The 19,734-nt window shown below is 42.2% G+C and overlaps 1 pseudogene; it reads left to right on the forward strand.

Moving 5' to 3' along the window:
• LOC115173115 (acyl-coenzyme A thioesterase 1-like) overlaps positions 1–17,090 on the forward strand; it is a 59,713-nt pseudogene extending 42,623 nt beyond the window's left edge.
• Positions 17,091–19,734: the final 2,644 nt, after the last annotated feature.

The following is a 19,734-nucleotide window of genomic DNA, read 5'->3' on the forward strand; positions in this document are numbered from 1 at the left end:
TACTCAAACCTTAGCTGATACTCAGGTTTATGGTCTCTACCGAAACCTTGGCCCTCTCGTGGTAAGCTGGTCTGCAACCTTTAGCCATCTTATAATTGAGGTAAGCTCGATCTGCTCTTAAACCTTAGCCCTCTCGTTATCGAGGTAAGCTGGTCTGGTGATAGAACACCTAGGTGGGGTTTTTATTCGGGACATAGAAAAAGGCTGTCTCATGACGCCATGTCCTGTCTGTGCCCCTGGGGGTGTGCCAATGACTTAGTGAAACTTTTTAGGGAATTGGAGTTTCCTTCATTAAACTGTCCAAAATCACATTACACAATTTCACAAATAGCTTCATCCTTATTCATTCATTTTATACAACCATTAGCCTCTCTGGGCTAGGTGGGACACAGCCAGTTGAATCCCGTGGCGCGTTATTCAAATACCTTAGAAATGCTATTACTTCAATTTCTCAAACATATGACTATTTTACAGCATTTTAAAGACAAGACTCGTTAATCTAACCACACTGTCCGATTTCAAAAAGGCTTTACAACGAAAGCAAAACATTAGATTATGTCAGCAGAGTACCCAGCCAGAAATAATCAGACACCCATTTTTCAAGCTAGCATATAATGTCACATAAACCCAAACCACAGCTAAATGCAGCACTAACCTTTGATGATCTTCATCAGATGACAATCTTAGGACATTATGTTATACAATACATGCATGTCTGTTCAATCAAGTTCATATTTATATCAAAAACCAGCTTTTTACATTAGCAGGTGACTAGCATGTGACTAGCATTCCCACCGAACACTTCCGGTGAATTTACTAAATTACTCACGATAAACGTTCACAAAAAACATAACAATTATTTTAAGAATTATAGATACAGAACTCCTCTATGCACTCGATATAGCTTTTCGGTGAAAGCACATTTTGCAATATTCTAAGTAGATAGCCCGGCATCACAGGGCTAGCTATTTAGACACCCAGCAAGTTTAGCATTCACCAAAGTCAGATTTACTATAAGAAAAATGTTATTACCTTTGCTGTCTTCGTCAGAAAGCACTCCCAGGACTTCTACTTCAATAACAAATGTTGGTTTGTTCCCAAATAATCCATAGTTATGTTCCAACAGCGGCGTTTTGTTCGTGCGTTCAAGACACTATCCGAAGGGTAAATAAGGGTTACGAGCATTGCGCATTTCGTAACAAAAAAATTCTAAATATTCCATTACCGTACTTCGAAGCATGTCAACCGCTGTTTAAAATCAATTTTTATGCCACTTTTCTCGTAAAAAAGCGATAATATTCCGACCGGCAAAACCTGTTTACATTCAACGAGAGAAAAAGTAAAAGCATGCTATCCCCTCATGCACGAGCCTCGGCTAATGGTCGTCTGATAGAGCACTTGCGAAACGAGCAAATGTGTTTCAGCCTGGGCATTGAATTACGTCATTCAGCTTTTTCCCGGGTTCTGAGAGCCTATGGGAGCCGTAGGAAGTGTCACGTTACAGCAAAGATCCTAAATGTTCAATAAACAGAGGCAAGAAGTACAACCACTTGTCAGACAGGCCACTTCCTGGTGAGAATCTTCTCAGGTTTTTGCCTGCCATATGAGTTCTGTTATACTCACAGACACCATTCAAACAGTTTTAGAAACTTTAGGGTGTTTTCTATCCAAAGCCAATAATGATATGCATATTCTAGTTACTGGGCAGGAGTAGTAACCAGATTAAATCGGGTACGTTTTTTATCCGGCCGTGTAAATACTGCCCCCTATCCCCAACAGGTTAGATGTAAGCCTTATACCTTAGACTCTTCTATAAACATGGTTATGGTAATGTAGCGGTATTGTCTCTCATGAGTTTCACAAAATTGTACCAAACGGACCAGTTCGTAGCTGGATTCTTCACCGATCTTTTATACCTTCTCCAGAACATAAATGTTGTTCGGTTCTCCAGTTCTGTGAGGTGGAAGAAATTCCTTTGTTCTGTCTATGAAACTCACTCTCTCTCTATACTGTGGCCATGAGGAGAGGATCTCCTCCAGGAATTTACGACCTCTCTTACAGAGCCTGGTGTCAGGAGTATAGAGAGGGAGAGGGGGATGGTGCTCGCTGTACCCAAAGAGGGCAACGGCATGACACCATATTGTACAACTGTATGTGTGTGTGGCAACACTGGATAGCCTGAGGCTGCAGGGGAAACTTACTGCTGGACTATGCTGACCACTGTCTCCCATTCTATTTACCAGAATGTTGCTATTGTCAAGGACATTCTCACTTTTTCCGGTAATGTGAGACCGCAAGTTCAAACGACAAAAAAATGTCCTGTAGCACTCTGGTGCACTGCAAATCATGACCCATTCTATATCTTACACACTGTCAAATGTAATGGAGTGTGTTAAATGGTAGTTGTTCATACAAGGACATGTGTATAGCTAGACATGACCTCCTCAATGACCAGATAGCCATTGAGGTGAGAAATGTAGCCTTACCAACAGCAAACACACCTAATAAACATTCTTGTGTAAGCAAAAGTTGGTTTCATGATGATATGGTTTCCTCTGTATCAAATAGGGGGTGCGCTGCTCATTTCACTGTTAAGTGGATCAGGCCTTTCCTGACCAGCATATGAAATACCATAACCTTGTATCACGCTTGGACAGCCTTGGATATACAGTGGCAAGAAGAAGTATGTGAACCCTTTGGAAATACCTGGATTTCTGCATAAATTTGATCTGATCTTCATCTAGGTCACAACAATAGACAAACACTGTCTGCTTAAGCTAATAACACACAAGAAATTATACATTTTCATGTCTTTATTGAACACACCGTTGAAGCATTCACAGTGCAGGGTGGCACCAGTATGTGAACCCTTGGATTTAATAACTGATTGACCCTCCATAGGCAGCAATAACCTCTACCAAACATTTTCTGTAGTTGAGGATCAGACCTGCACAACAGTCAGGAGGAATTTTGGACCATTCCTCTTTACAAAACTGTTTCAGTTCAGCAATATTCTTGGGATGTCTGGTGTGAACTGCTCTCGAGGTCATGCCACAGCATATCAATCGGGTTGAGGTCAGGACTCTGACTGGGCCACTCCAGAAGGTGTATTTTCTTCTGATGAAGCCATTTTGTTGTTGATTTACTTCTGTGTTTTGGGTCGTTGTCCTGTTCCATCTCCCAACTTCTGTTGAGCTTCAATTGGCGGACAGTGCTTCTGTTCCCCTATGATAGCTAACATAAATAAATGCACAAACCTTCTGGTGTAAATAATAATCATGACCTTGAATATGACCTTGAATATAAATTGTTAACCAAAAGTTGGCTTGTAGCCTACTTGACCTTGATTTACTTGCTCTTGTTACCACAATGGCAGTGGTTGCCTAAATGCTATCAGAAACTGCGTTAATAAGGAAGCATATACCATCGCCTATTATAACAAGATTGCTGTACTCACTTTGTCATGGATGCATACTTTTTCCTTGTAGTTTTGGTTGAGATAGGACTGTGATTGTCTGAACTTTTAAAGATAGGCCTTTTATCAATTAGATTTGTATTCACCTGCGTCCTCTCGCCTACTTTTGAAAAAGGTCGAAATGAGTGACGTGCAGTTCGCGATCGATTCGTTATTTTTGAAATACTATTTTTAATGACTAGAGTCACGATTCGTTTTTCTGAGTGATTCGCTATTTTCAGTTGTTCTTTGACCTGCTGGATGGTATGGAAAATCTAAGGTACTCTGCAAAAAAATATGCTAGAAAACAGTAACCTGTTTGACCTGTCTGTGGATCCTCCATACAGCAGTGTCCTGGGGCTCTGTTGGTTTGGTAGGGAGGACTGAGGGTGCGTCCTCAAATGGCAGCTTATTCCCTATGTACTATAGTGCTCTATTTTATTTTACTCTACCAGAGCTAGAGCACTATAGTGCACTATATAAGGAATAGAGTGCCATTTCAGAATAGGGTGCCATTTCAGATATCGCAACCTGACACATACAGTACATGGACGAGTATTGCTCAAGCTTATGCACTAAAACCAGCCTCATCTGGCTCTGACTGCACAGTCCAGTACACAACTTTGGTTTAGGCTTAATTTGGGAAGAAGAGTCCCGACATGTAGTTAAGGCTTGAAGCCAAAGTTTTGTGTTGCTTGAAAGTATTGAAAGAAAAGAAGCATCAGGTCTATTTTGGGCCTTTCTTCTGTCTATAGTCAATCAGGGTTTGAATAATAAGAGTCAGTTGATTGGATACAACATGAGTCTGCAAGGAAGAATGTGAGAAAATCCCCATATTCAGATGTACAAAGCTGATGCAGACATGTCCAAGACGACCTGTAATCTCTGCCAAAGGTGGTTCTACAAAGTATTGACTCAGGGGTGTCATGACACTCCTGACAATGGATCAAAGGACCCTCTATCTTTTCCACAGGAGAGGGGGGAGGGGAAGAAGTTGGCCAGTTTTTATGACTTAATGACAGGTCGTAAATTCCTTGCAGAAACTTTCCCTTCACTGTCATGGAGTATTGAGGGAGAGAACCTCTGGGGAACAAAGACATTCTTCCTGGCAAAACTCCATCATCCAAAAGTGGAGAATGAAACAATATTTCTAATATAAAGAATGTTGAAATGGTGGGGGTGGACTCAAAGAACAATCATGTAAAATTCGTTACTAATTTGTGATGTAACTAAGGACAGTAGAACAACATAACTGTATCTCTGAATGTGTATATTTCCCAGTTCTTAGATTTATATCTAAATGCTGTGGAACTTACATGATTAAATATGAAACTATTTTGTGAGAAAATGAAATGTCATCTTAGCCTTCAAAATGAGAAAAAAATATATATAAAGTTTATCCAGTCAGTAACCATGCCCACATGACATTATGCCAAATGTAATGGAACTGACCTTTTGATTCCATATGTGTTATTTCATAATTTATACATCTTCACTATTATTCTACAATGTAGAAAATAATTTAAAAAAAGAAAAACCCTTGAATGAGTAGGTGTGTCCAAACTTTTGACTGGTACTGTATATATAAATATAGAAGCCCACTGATTGATTTCTTCAAGCAAGTTCAAGATTGAAAACATTTATAGAGGAGCTCCTTCGCTAACGTTACTTATCTGTAAGTGTGCTATTTTATTTCCAGATTTTAGATATGATTTTATACATTCCATCAAGGTTTACAACTAGTACTGTATAGCTTTTGTGAATGTGTGTAACGATGTGCGCTGAGAGTCGGGAATCAAGTTCAGGGAGTGAGTGTTTTAATAAATAAATGAAACATAATACAAAACTAGACACACAAACAAATCACAGACAGGAAACAGAAACAATGACGCCTGGGAAAGGAACCAATGTCACAGTATCCACAGAAAATGGTGCCCCTCCTCGGCCGGGCGGCGCTCGGCGGTCGTCGTCGCCGGTCTACTAGCTGCCACTGATCTATGTTCTGTGTTCGTTGTGTTTTGTCTGTTTAAGTCCGCACCTGTTTCCGTTTCTGTAATTAGTGGGGGGGTATTTAGTTTGTTCCTTTTGGTTTGTGTTTTGTGCGGGATTGTTTATTCGTCAGCGGGCAGGTCAGTGAACGTTCTGTGTTTTGCACATTTTTCCCCAGTGGATTCTAGCTTGAGGAATGTTATATTTGCCGGGCTGCGCCCCGTGCGTATCTTTGTTTTCTCGGGGTTAACTGTGTTCCCGTGTGGTCTCTGGGCACACCCTATGCCCTTTTGTTACGCTGAGTGTTTTTTTTCGGTGCAATAAATATACCGTTCTACGGCACTACTGGACTACGTCTCCTGCGTTTGACTCTGCCTTTTCCTCCTGCCTTACGGAATCGTGACAACCAAAGGGAGTGACATATATAGGGCAGGTAATCAAGGAAGTGATGGAGTCCAGGTGAGTGATGATGGTGCATGTAACGATGGTGACAGGTGTGCGCCATAACGAGCAGCCTGGTGACCTAGAGGCCAGAGAGGGAGCACAGGTGACAATGTGTATTTCTCTTCTGAAAGTGTCATGCTAACAAGTTTCCCAAACCTTTCTATTATATCTTAGCCAACTAGCTGTTTAGCTTTCTTTTATACTGACTAGCCAGAGGGTGTTGTATCTAGTTTGTTTACTCATTTCATAGTAAAGACGTTGCCATTTTCTGACAAGTCATTTGCCATTTCATGCCAACTGTCAGCCCAGTAACTTCTGATAGAAATGCATGACATCATCGTTATATTACTGAAACTGACTTTGCTATCTTTTTCATGCCAGCTATGATGTTAGCTAATTTGTGTGCTAACCCAGCTAGTTATTTATTGTTCAAAGGCAGGAATGAGACACTGGATGTATGTCAGAGGCACATGCAGTAGTAACCCTGCGTAGCATCCTTGTATGCTTGCTTGACATCTACCAAGAGGTCTGGACCTTTATGGCACAGAAATAACAGGATCGGTCTACACGCTTTTTTTCTACTTGGAAAGGTGATTCACACACGTTATGTTTCCTGGTTCCAGAATTGATTGATTGTTGCGTGCTTCACAATAATAAATGGTCCTTCCACATGTCTTAAATAGAGTGGATGGTAAGGCTAGGGGGCAGTATTCGGAAGTTCGGATGACTGACGTCTGTTTGTGTGCTGTTATGTTCATAGGGGAACAGAAGCACATTCTGAACACCACCTAACAGTTAATCGCCATGTTTTTTTGCTAATATTATTATTAATTAACCTGGACAAACAATTTAGCACAGACAAAGTCAAAATTGCCTATGTCGTAAAAATGTATGAAAACAAAAATTACTTTTTGGTCATAGTTTAAGGTTGGCAGTGTTAGGGTTAAAGTTGGGTTTAAAATCACATTTTAAGAAGATAAATTGTAGAAATAGGCGGGGTTTGTGGATGTGGTAACTAGTGACAACCTTTTGGAGTGTTGATTTAGGATGGCCTGTAATGCTGTTGCAGGTCATATCTATTTTTCTAATGGGTAACTCTTTTGGATATTATTTCTCACTGATCTCTGCCTGTCCATTGTGTAGATCCTGTCACTGCAACAATGTATCAAGTCATTATGGGGCGGCAGCGTAGCCTAGTGGTTAGAGTGTTGGATTAGTAACCGAAAAGTTGCAAGATTAAATCCCTGAGCTGACAAGGTACAAATCTGTCGTTCTGCCCCTGAACAAGGCCCACTGTTCCTAGGCTGTCATTGAAAATAAGAATTTGTTCTTAACTGACTTGCCTAGTTAAAAAATAAAAATTAATATCACAGCAAATGTGATCACACACCATTGTCCCCTTTCAAACTTTTCCCCACTAGTTAATTTAGCCTATGCTGTATTTTACATTCAGCAAGCAAGAGCACGGTTCCTTCTCGCCTTGAATATTTGGGGAGTTTCTAAATAAGTGACCAACAATTTGTAGCAAAGTTTTTTTTCAGAGTCATGGAGCTTTATAGAGGAATAGCTGAAAGGCCAGCAAAGAGGCAAGCGTGTGTGCGGTATTGCACAGGACAACAGTGAAGTTAGGCTAAAGATGTAGTCTACCAATAGAAGCTCATTCATAGCCATCATTTTGTAGGCTAAATATAAGGCCTAATACTGCAGTGAATTTAGGCCTACCACTCGTGCTTTGCAAGACAGAACAAATCTCTGCTGGTTTATGCACTCTAACTAAAATGGTGTCAGCATTGAACTGCTTCACTCAAATGTATTAATCGTTAAACATCTAGGTGACGGGTTGCGTGTCTTTTCTATTTTAGGTTGCCAATTTTGCAGTAGGCCTATAGGCATACTCTTTCTCCTTCAAAACTCTCCCTATCAATTTATTTTATAGCCTATATTGTCTTTCTATTATCCTACACAATGTTATTGTCACGGATGTCGAAAGGAGAAGAGGACCAAAATGCAGCGTGTGTGTCGTTCCACATTTTATTTATACTGTGAAACTATGCAATACATAAATAAACTGAATGAAAAAAACAACAAACCGTGACGCAGAGATGAACACATACACAACTCAAAATGAATCACCCACAAAACCCAGGTGGAAAACCCCTACTTAAGTATGATCTCCAATTAGAGACAACGAGGACCAGCTGCCTCTAAGTGGAGATCATCCCAAACAAAACACCAACATAGAAATACAAAACTAGAACCTAAACATAGAAATAGAAAACATAGAAGAAGAAAAACCTGTCACACCCTGACCTACTCTACCATAGAAAATAACATCTTTCTATGGTCAGGACGTGACAGTACCCCCCCCCCCCAAAAGGTGCGGAAACAAACCCCCCCCCCCCCCCCCCCCCCAAGAAAAACAAAAAGAAAAAAAAGAAAAAATAGGGAGGGCAGGGTGGGTAACTTGTCTATGGCGGCTCTGGTGCAGTACCCAGAACCCTATCATCCAGCGGATCCTCCTACAGAGGAGGCGGCTCCGGTTTGGGGCGTAACCCCCACTCCGCCCGCTGATACCTCTGCTTCAGTACCACCGGACTGTGGATTGTCATCGGAGGAACCGGACTGTAGATCATCGCCGGAGGCTCTGTGCTGCAGGCCGCCGCCCAAGACTCTGTGCTGCAGGCCGCCGCCCAAGACTCTGTGCTGCAGGCCGCCGCCCAAGACTGTGCTGCAGGCCGCCGCCCAAGACTCTGGGCTGCAGGCCGTCGCCGAAGACTCTGGGCTGCAGGCCGTCTCCGGAGGTTCTAGACTGGAGAACGTTGCTGGAAGCTCTGGACTGGGAACTGTCGCCGGAAGCTCTGGACTGGGAACTGTCGCCGGAAGCTCTAGACTGGGAACTGTCGCCGGAAGCTCTGGACTGGGAATGCGCACTGGAGGCCTGATGCGTGGGGCTGGCACAGGTGACGCCAGACTAGTAACGCGCACCTCAGGGCGAGTGCGGGGAGCAGGAACAGGACACCCTGGACTGGGCAGGCGCACTGGAGGCCTGATGCGTGGGAGTGGCACAGGTGGTGCCAGACTGGTGACACGCACCTCAGGGCTAGTGTGAGGAGCAGGCACAGGATGTACCAGGCTGGATAGACTCACTGGAGGCCGGGTACGTGGGGCAGGCACAGGATATACTGGGCCGTGGAGGCGCACCAGAGGTCTCGAGCGTATAGCTGGCACAACCCGTCCTCGCTGGATGCTTACTTTTGCCCGGCAAACGCGGGGAGCTGGCACAGGACGAAGTGGGCTGTGAACACGGACTGGCGACACAGTGCGCAGCGCCGGCACAGGATATCCTAGACCGAGAAGGCGAACTGGAGACCAGGAGCGCTGAGCTGGCACCACTCTTCCTGGCTGAATGCTCAACCTAGCACAGCAAATACGGGGCGCGGGCACAGATCGCACCGGGCTGTGAATGCGCACTGGTGACACAGTGCGCATCACCGCATAACACGGTGCTTGCTTCTTCACTCGCTCCCCGTGGTAAGCACGGGGAGTTGGCTCAGGTCTCCACCCTGACTCTGCCAATCTCCCCGTGTGTCCCCCCAATTTTGTTTTTGGGGCTGCCTCTCGCACTTGCCTCGTGGTTGGTATTATGCCTCGTAGTATTGCCGTTCCGCTCTTGCTACCTCGATTTCTTCTTTCAGACGGCGATACTCCCCAGCCTGACTCCAGGGTTCTTTCCCGTCCAGAATTTCCTCCCAAGTCCATTCCTGTTTCTCCTGGGCACCCTGCTTGGTCCTTTGGAGGTGAGTGATTCTGTCACGGATGTCGAAAAGAGAAGAGGACCAAAATGCAGCGTGTGTCGTTCCACATTTTATTTACACTGTGAAACTATGCAATACATAAATACACTGAATGAAAAAAAACAACAAACTGTGATGCAGAGATGAACACATACACTACTCAAAATTAATCACCCACAAAACCCAGGTGGAAAAACCCATACTTAAGTATGATCTCCAATTAGAGACAACAAGGACCAGCTGCCTCTATTTGGAGATCATCGCAAACAAAACCCCAACATATAAATATAAAACTAGAACCTAAACATATAACTAGAAAACATAGAATAAAAAACCCTATCACGCCCTGACCTACTCTACCATAGAAAATAACATATTTCTATGGTCAGGACGTGATGTCACGGTTGTCGAAAGGAGAAGCGGACCAAAGTGCAGCATGTGTGTCGTTCCACATTTTATTTACACTGTGAAACTATGCAATGCATAAATAAACTGAATGACAAAAATAACAAACCGTGACACAGAGGCGAAACACACTGACTCAAAGATAATCTCCCACAAACACCAACTTAATTATGACCTCCAATTAGAGACAACGATGACAAGCTGCCTCTAATTGGAGATCACCCCAAACAAAGCCCAACATAGAAATACAAAACTAGAACATCCCAACATAGAAATACAAAACTAGAAAAACATAACATAGAAAAACTAAACTAGAAACCCCCCCCTGTCACGCCCTGACCTACTCTACCATAGAAAATAACAGCTTACTATGGTCAGGACGTGACACGTGACAGTTATTTCTGATATTTTGCAAGGTGTTTAAAACAGTAGGCTACATAGCAGCGCCAGCTAATTTCACTAGAAGAAACAATCCGCTATAGGGATGACAGGTGCAATGTTCGCTTTGCAGGCACGCAGCCCCCCTCCACCTTCCCGTACAGTAAAATTATACACCAATGCTGCTTTTTTTCGACTGTACCACCAGTGTTATACCCTTATGTTACATTAGAGAAATTGTTTTCCAAAGCGTTATTTGGTCCCCGCCAATAATTGTAGCTTTAACTTTTGAATGGTAGGAGCTATCAGCTATTATGACCCCATCGTTAGAAGGGACAGTGACACAACCACAATTGATAGCAATACAGATCTTATGTTCTACACACACACAATTCCTTCCTGATGATTTTCCCTGATGTTTATGTGAACTTTGCAAAACATTTTGAATGCATTCCAGATACTTTGGGATGCAAAAAAAATCAAATGTTATCTAATTGGAACCCATCTTTCATCAGGCAGCTTTGTTATGAAAACCCCCCGGAAATATTACATTTACATAAGTATTCTGACCCTGTACTTTGTTGAAACACCTTTGGCAGCGATTACAGCCTCAAGTCGTCTTGGGTATGATGCTACAAGCTTGGCACACCTGTATTTGGGGAGTTTCTCCTATTATTCTCTGCAGATCCTCTCAAGGTCTGTCAGGTTGGGTGGCGAGTGTCACTGCACAGATATTTTCAGGTCTCTCCAGAGATGTTAGATTGGATTCAAGTCCGGGCTCTGGCTGGGCCACTCAAGGACATTCAGAGACTTGTCCCAAAGCCCCTCCTGTGTTGTCTTGGCTGTGTGCTTAGGGTCTTTGCCCTGTTGGAAGGTGAACCTTCACCCCAGTCTGAGGTCCTGATCGCTCTGGAGCAGATTTTCATCAAGGAACTCTCTGTACCTTGCTCCGTTCATCTTTCCTTCTATCCTGACTAGTCTCGCTGTCCCTGCCGCTGAGAAACATCCCCACAGCATGATGCTGCCACCACCATGCTTCACCGTAGGGATGGTGCCAGGTTTCCTCCAGACGTGACGCTTGGCATTCAGGCCGAAGAGTTCAATCTTGGTTTCATCAGACCAGAGAATCTTGTTTCTCATGGTCTGAGAGTCCTTTAGGTGCCTTTTGGCAAACTCCAAGCGGGCTGTCGTGCTTTTTTACTGAGGAGTGGCTTCGGTCTGGCCACTCTCCCATAAAGGCCTGATTGGTGGAGTGCTGCAGAGATGGTTGTCCTTCTGGAAGGTTCTCCCATCTCCACAGAGGAGCTCTGGAGCTCTGTTGGAGTGACCATCGGGTTCTTGGTCACCTCCCTGACCAAGGCCTTCCTCCCCCAGATTGCTCAGTTTGGCCGGGCGGCCAGCTCTAGGAAGAGTCTTGGTATTTCCAAACTTCTTCCATTTAACCTCTAGGAGCTAGGGGGCAGTATTTTCACGGCCGGATGAAAAACGTACCCAATTTAAACAGGTTACTACTCTGGCCGAGAAAATTGAATATGCATATTATTAGTAGATTTGAATAGAAAACACTCTGAAGTTTCTAAAACAGTTTGAATGGTGTCTGTGAGTATAACAGAACTCATATGGCAGGCACAAAACCTGAGAAAAATTGAATCAGGAAGTGGGAGAATTTAGAAATGTAGTTTTTGTTTAGAATCCCTTGGAAAACTACAGTGACATAGGATTTACATTACACCTCCTAACTCTTCCATTGGCTGTCAACAATCTTTATGAACAGGTTTCAACCGTCATCTGTTACCGGGCAGATCATTTTGGCTCAGTCAATCATTGGCCAGTCTGAGGAGAGGTGTCTTATGATGCGCATACACGTGACGCCATCGTTTTTTTATTTTTCCTCTGGGATGAATAGCTATTGCCCGGTTGTAAAATTATCGCAATTTTACGTTAAAAAATACCCTAAAGGATTGATTGTAAACATCGTTTGACATGTTTCTACAAACGGTAATGGAACTTTGAACATTTTGTCTGTGGATTTGCGTCCACGCCACATGGCATTGTAAAGTGTTCTGGATGGGTCAACAAAACGCACGTACTTGGACATAAATGATGGACTTTGCAGAACAAATTAACATTTCTTGTGGAAGTGGGTGCCCATCCGAGTGCATTCCGCCGAAGATCAGCAAAGGTAAGTAAATATTTCGAACATATTGTTAGAGATTTGTCAACGCCGTGGTTGTAGGCTAACTGTATAGCTTAGCATTGAAGGCTAAGTTCTGTACTCAGAATATTGAACAATGTGCTTTTTCCATAACGTTATTTTGAAATTGTAAGGGCTGTCGTCGGAAGAAGACCAAAATGCAGCGGAGTTAGTGTTCGTCATATATTTAATTACGGCAAGAACACTATTCAAACAAAACAAGGAAACCGACAGCCAAACAGTCCTGTCAGGTGCAAAACACTAAACAGAAACAATTACCCACAAAAACCCCAACGGAAAAACATGCACTTGTGTGACTCCCAATCAACAACAACGAACTTCAGCTGTGCCTGATTTGAGAGCCACACACGGCCCAAAACAAAGAAATACAAACACATAGAAACAGAACATAGAACTCCCACCCAATGTAACACCCTGGCCTAACCAAAATAAAGAACAAAAAACCCCTCTCTATGGCCAGGGCGTTACAGAAATCTGACAAAGTGGTTGCATAAAGGAGTAGATTATCTCTAATTCTTTAAATAATTGTTATAAAATTTTTCAACGTTTATGAGTTCTTCCGTAAATTAAATGTGCCTATTCACCGGATGTTATGGGGAGAAAACATTTTCTGAACGTCACGTGCCAATGTAAAAATGGGGTTTTTGGATATAAATATAAACTTCATCGAACAAAAAATGCATGTATTGTCTAACATGATGTCCTAGGAGTGTCATCTGATGAAGATTGTCAACGCTTAGTGCTTAATTTTAGCTGTATATCTGGTTTTGTGATGGCTATCGTGCTTGGAAAATGGCTTTTTTTTTCTTTGCTGAGGTGCTGTGCTAAAATAATCTAATGTTTTTCTTTCACCGTAAAGCCTTTTTGAAATAAGACAATGTGATTGGATTAACGAGTTGAGTATCTTTAAAATGCCGTATAATACTTGAATTTTCATTTTGAGATTATTTTGTTTTGAATATCGCGCCGTGCTATCTCACTGGTTGTTGTCCAACCAATCCCATTAGCGGGATTGTAGCCTCAAGATGATGGAGGCCACTGTGTTCTTGGGGACCTTCAATGCTGCGTATTTTTTTTGGTACCCTTCCCCAGATCTGTGCCTCGACACAATCCTGTCTCAGAGCTCTAAGGGCAATTCCTTTGACCTCATGACTTGGTTTTTGCTCTGACATGCACTGTCAACAATTATCGCAATGAACCACCAGAGGACCACAGAATAATACCGGACCTGATAAAACCCTGAGATGACTTGTAAACAGTGTTGTGACTTGACTTTAACATTAATATGAAGACTGTTATTTATCGAATTACCTAAATATGTAACATTTTTACGCAATTTAAATTAATCATGTAACAATTAACTAATTTGGAACTGGGGCACTACGAGAGCAGTTCTTCAGAGTTACCATTTCCCAAATTAAACTCTAAAGATCTTTACCTATCACATCTATAAACAGTCAACTTATTCATTTTAACCTCATCATATCATCATTCTGAAGAGTCGTAACCTCCTTGCATCTGCAAAAGGCCCGAGCCTTACTTATGATTCAGTACTACACAAATTGGTGTAATAATTTATTTCCTAGGTAATTAAATGGTAACACAGGATAAACATACACACTTAATATGTTAAAAACAGGTCAGTAGTGGACTGACAACAATATGGCTGCTTGTTACAAAAGACATGGAGAGGGTGAGAGAGGGACATAGACACTTAACGTTGGTACATTTAGAAACTACTCTCACTTAAAGTACTCCTATACTTTGCACACAGACTGCCGTCCGCTTGGAGTAAGCAATCATGAATGTGTTTACACAATAAAAGAAACTTCCTCTCACTGTCAACTGCATTTGTTTTCAACAAACTTAACATGTGTAAATATTTGTATGAACATAACAAGATTCAACACATGAGACAAAAACTGAACAAGTTCCACAGACATGTGACTAACAGAAATTGAATAATGTGCCCCTGAACAAATGGGGGGTCAAAATCAAAAATAACAGTCAGTATCTGGTGTGGCCACCACCAACTGCAGTGCATCTCCTCCTCATGGACTGCACCAGATTTGCCAGTTCTTGCTGTGAGATGTTACCCCAATCTTCCACCAAGGCACCTGCAAGTTCCCAGACATTTCTCGGGGGAATGGCCCTAGCCCTCACCCTCCGATCCAACAGGTCCCAGATGTGCTCAATAGATTGAGATCTGGGCTCTTCGCTGGCCATGAACAATTACATTCCTGTCTTGCAGGAAATCCCACACAGAACGAGCAGTATGGCTGGTGGCATTGTCATGCTGGAGGGTCATGTCAGGATGAGCATACAGGAAGGGTACCACATGAGGGAGGAGGATGTCTTCCCTGTAAAGCACAGCATTGAGGTTGCCTGCAATGACAACAAGCTCATTCCGATGATGCTGTGACACACCCCAGACCATGACAGACCCTCCACCTCCAAATCAATCCCGCTCCAGAGTGCAGGCCTCGATGTAATGTTCATTCCTTCGATGAGAAACGCAAATTCGACTATTACCCCTCGTGATACAAAACCGCGACTTGTCAGTGAAGAGCACTTTTTGCCAGTCCTGTCTGGTCCAGGGACAGTGGGTTTGTGCAAATAGGCGATGTTGTTGCCGGTGATGTCTGGTGAGGACCTGCCTTATAACCGGCCTACAAGCCCTCAGTCCAGCCTCTCTCAGCCTATTGCGGACAGCCTGAGCACTGATGGAGGGATTGTGCATTCCTGGTGTAACTTGGGCAGTTGTTGTTGCCATCCTGTACCTGTCCCGCAGGTGTGATGTTCGGATATACCGATCCTGTGCAGGTGTTGTTACACATGGTCTGCCACTGTGAGGACGATCAGCTGTCCGTCCTGTCTCCCTGTAGCACTGTCTTAGGCATCTCACAGTACGGACATTGCAATTTATTGCCCTGACCACATCTGCAGTCCTCATGCCACCTTTCATTATGCCTGAGGCATGTTCACTCAGATGAGCAGGGACCCTGGGCATCTTTCTTTTGGTGATTTTCAGTAGAAAGGCCTCTTTAGTGTCCTAAGTTTTCTTAAATAACTGTGACATTAATTGCCTACCGTCTGTAAGCTGTTAGTGTCTTAACGACTGTTCCACAGGTGTGTGTTCATTAATTGTTTATGGTTCATTGAACAAGCATGGGAAACAGTGTTTAAACCCTTTACAATGAAGATCTGTGAAGTTATTTGGATTTTTACGAATTATTTTAGAAAGAAAAGGGTCCTATAAAAGGAACGTTTCTTTTTTTGCTGAGTTTATTAGAAGTTGGTATTTACCATCAATGTGATGAGTGCTGATTTCAATGTTTTAAAGTGTATATTTCCTTCTTTACAGAAATAGGTCCACACCCAGCTGTTTTAGACCTATACACATATGGAAGAGGTTTATCTGAAGCTAGAGCTTCTCTACTTGCCAACAGAGGTTTTGTGGTCTTTACAGTGTCATTATATGGGTATGATGATAATCCTAAAAACATGACCAAGATCCATCTGGAGTATTTTGAGGAGGCGATTCAGTTCTTGGAAAATCAGCTGCAGGTCAGCATTAAATAATCCTCTGATTTGATTTTATTTCCATATTAACGTTTTGATATTACTTTACAGCACGAATTAAAGGGGTAACATGGTAATAATGTGAAAATTAGTTCTAATTGCTTACAGCTTATTCATTGATTTGTAATTACTTCAATATTACTTCAAATCACTCGTCTTTCATGGAAATAGTACTACCTGAATGTCTTATGGTCGGTGCTTTATTTGCTGTCCTTTTATCTTAAGGTTTGCGGCTCTGGATTAGGTTTGTTATCACTGTCCAAAAGGGTTATCTAGCACTGTCCATTGCCACTTTTCTGCCAGGCATTGCTGCTACCGTATGGATCAATGGTTGCAATGCCAATGCCATGATTCCTCTTCCTTACAAAGGCACAGCCCTAATGCTTGATACCAAAAGAGTCTTTGCTACCAAGTCAGGGGCCTTAAATGTGAAATATGTTATAATGACCCCATGGCAGTGGAGAATCAGGCAACGCTCATCCCAATTGAGAGAGCCAATGGAAGGTTTCTCTTTGTTGCTGCAGAGGATGACCAACACTGGGACAGTTGTTATTTTGCAGATCAGGCAATGCAACAACTAAAGCGTCATGGGAAGGATAATTACGAGTCAGTATTTTACCCTGGGGCAGGACACTACTACATGCCCTTCTGCCCGTCCGGTATTCATGGTGTTATCGGAAAGCCTGTTGTGTGGGGAGGTGTGCCCAGGTCCCACGCAGCAGCAGAGGTCAACCTTTGGAGGAGGATTCAGGAGTTCTTTAGAACTAACCTGGCAAGCAATAGCAACTTGAGTAAAGCCAAGTTATAAAATGTTGAAATGAAAACTGGATAAATATGTGGTGCTTAATGTTTTACTGTGTAGTAGAACTTAACTCATAATGAACATATTTTACATGAGCTTAACTCACAAGTTAAAAATGGCTTGATAATCCATGCCTGACACATTCCCCCCCAACCAAAAAAACACCTACTACAATGAAACCCATAGAAACCCTTCCTTTGGAAGAAGTATATCAGTTGTTCCTGCCTTTTATAATGACAAGTTATCCAGACTATATTTAAACTGTTTAGTTGCAACATTAAGAGAAACACATCATTTAATTGATGTATATTGCTATGATGGTTTGTGCCTTTTCAGAGTGGATTGGCTGTAAAAGAACAGACATTCATGTATTTAGATGCCAAACCTTTGTTTCTTGCTACTATTGTTCACTTTTCATTAATGTATTACATTAATTAAAGTTACCACTAGCAAGTGCACATGTATTAAATGCCTGTTTGGCCCCCTGTACCAGAGGCAGCAAAGCAACCCCACAGAATGATCAAACCTCCCCGTGTTTGATTGAAGGAAGGGTGTTCTTTTCTTTGAATTCTTAAGTTGGTCTTTGGTAAACATAGGAAGACCCCACCTCTGAAAGAGACACACAAAACCCTGATTGAACTTCGAAAAAAAACACCCAAACAAGCCTGAATCCTGGAGGAAATGTTCTTTGGACTGATGAAACAAAATTAGAACTTTTTGGCAATACAAATCATTGCTAGGTTTCCTGACGACCAATTGAAGCATTCAAAGGGGTTGCTTTGCTGCCTCTGGTACTGGGGGCCTTGAACGTGTGCAAGGCGTCATGAAATCAGAAGAGTATTAAGGTGTTTTGGAGTCCAATGTTAAACCCAGTGTACAAAAACTGGGTCTCATTCGAAGGTTGTGGGTCTTCCAGCAGGATAACGACCGCAAACACACATCAAAATGCATGGAATGGTTCAAGAAAAAAACACTGAACTGTTCTGGCCAGCATTGGTCCCGTGTGGCTCAGTTGGTAGATCATGGTGCTTGCAATGCCAGGGTTGTGGTTTGAGTTATTTAGCTATGCAAGTCAGCTAAGAACAAATTCTTATTTACAATTACGGCCTACTCCAGCAATGCTGGGCCAATTGTGCTCCACCCAATCACAGCCAGATGTGATACAGCCTGAATTTGAACCAGGTACTATAGTGACCTCTTGCACTGAGATGCAGTGCCTTAGACTGCTGCGCCACTCGGGGAGCCCGAGTGAATTGGAGTGGCCAACATTGGTTCCATGTCTGAACCTATGGCGACATCTGAAAACAGCAGTTGGTCGAAGGCACCCATCAAACATTTCAGAATTGGAGCAGTCTGCAGCTGAAAAGTTTGTTAAACTTCCAGTAGAAAAGGTGCATCAAGCTCATACTACAAGAAACATTTGTGGGCAGTTATTTTGACCAAAGGCTGTGTAACCAAGTATTAGCTCTATGATGGGAATAATTTTGTCCATTAGGTCCATGCCATTTTCTTTTCCTTTTCAACATTTCTCTTTTTTAAATTGTATACTTAAGTTTCAAAAATAAAAAGTGTTTCTACAATGCTGAAAATCCAATAAAATGGTGTGGAGGCCAACATAAAAAAATATATATATTTAAGAAAAGTGCAAGGGTGTCAATATATTTCGCCGGAATGTAATTTGAGAAAGTTATTCAAAGTTGGGATATGTTTTACATATTGGCTTTATTTATGCCCTGTCATATTCCAAAGAAGCATACTATTTCGTTTTTTTTTCCTTAGTGCCTCTGAATACACTGCGATCTGGTAACATATTTTCAAATTAAAGGTAGATGTGAATGAGGGTAACTGTTGAGTCCATCTATGGAACTCACTTCCTAATAATACATTTGAAAAGTTTGCAGATTGTAATGAATTTAACATGGGTCAATCCTATTCTTCGGACTTCTTTTCTATTCCTATGGTACTCCTAAATGTCAATGTATTGTAAACTGTCCTGGGTTGTCCATAGTAGGCTACATGAATGGCTGATCTGGCCATCAGGCTGTATTAAAAACATTGGTAGCACTTTACATAACACAAAATAAAGTGGTAATAAGATGGTAACAAGTTCTAGTTACCAAACACAATTTGCTCGGATACCCCTTCATTTCAGTAAAATTATTGTTGCAGGACAGTTACAACGCATACTTTGTGCCATAGTGTAGACAAGAACTTTGATACATAAATGCAATATCTTCTCTAGTAAATTTGATCATATGCTTGTTCTTACACAGGTAGCCTCTAGAGGGCAGCAATGGACAGTTCTATGCACAGTATGCTTTAAATGATACACACCTGTCTATATAAGGTCCCACTGTCACGGTTGTCGAAAGGAGAAGCGGACCAAAGTGCAGCGTGTGTGTCGTTCCACATTTCATTTACACTGTGAAACTATGCAATACATAAACTAAAGAACAAAACAACAAACCGTGACACAGAGGTGAAAGATACACTACTCAAAAACAATCTCCCACAAACCCAGGTGGAAAAAAACCCTACTTAAGTATGATCTCCAATTAGAGACAACGAGGACCAGCTGCCTGTAATTGGAGATCATCCCAAACAAAACCCCAACATAGAAATAGAAAACTAGAACCTGAACATAGAAATAGAAAAAAAACCTGTCACGCCC

Source organism: Salmo trutta, chromosome 34, assembly GCF_901001165.1.
Source record: "Salmo trutta chromosome 34, fSalTru1.1, whole genome shotgun sequence".
Classification (NCBI taxonomy): domain Eukaryota; kingdom Metazoa; phylum Chordata; class Actinopteri; order Salmoniformes; family Salmonidae; genus Salmo; species Salmo trutta.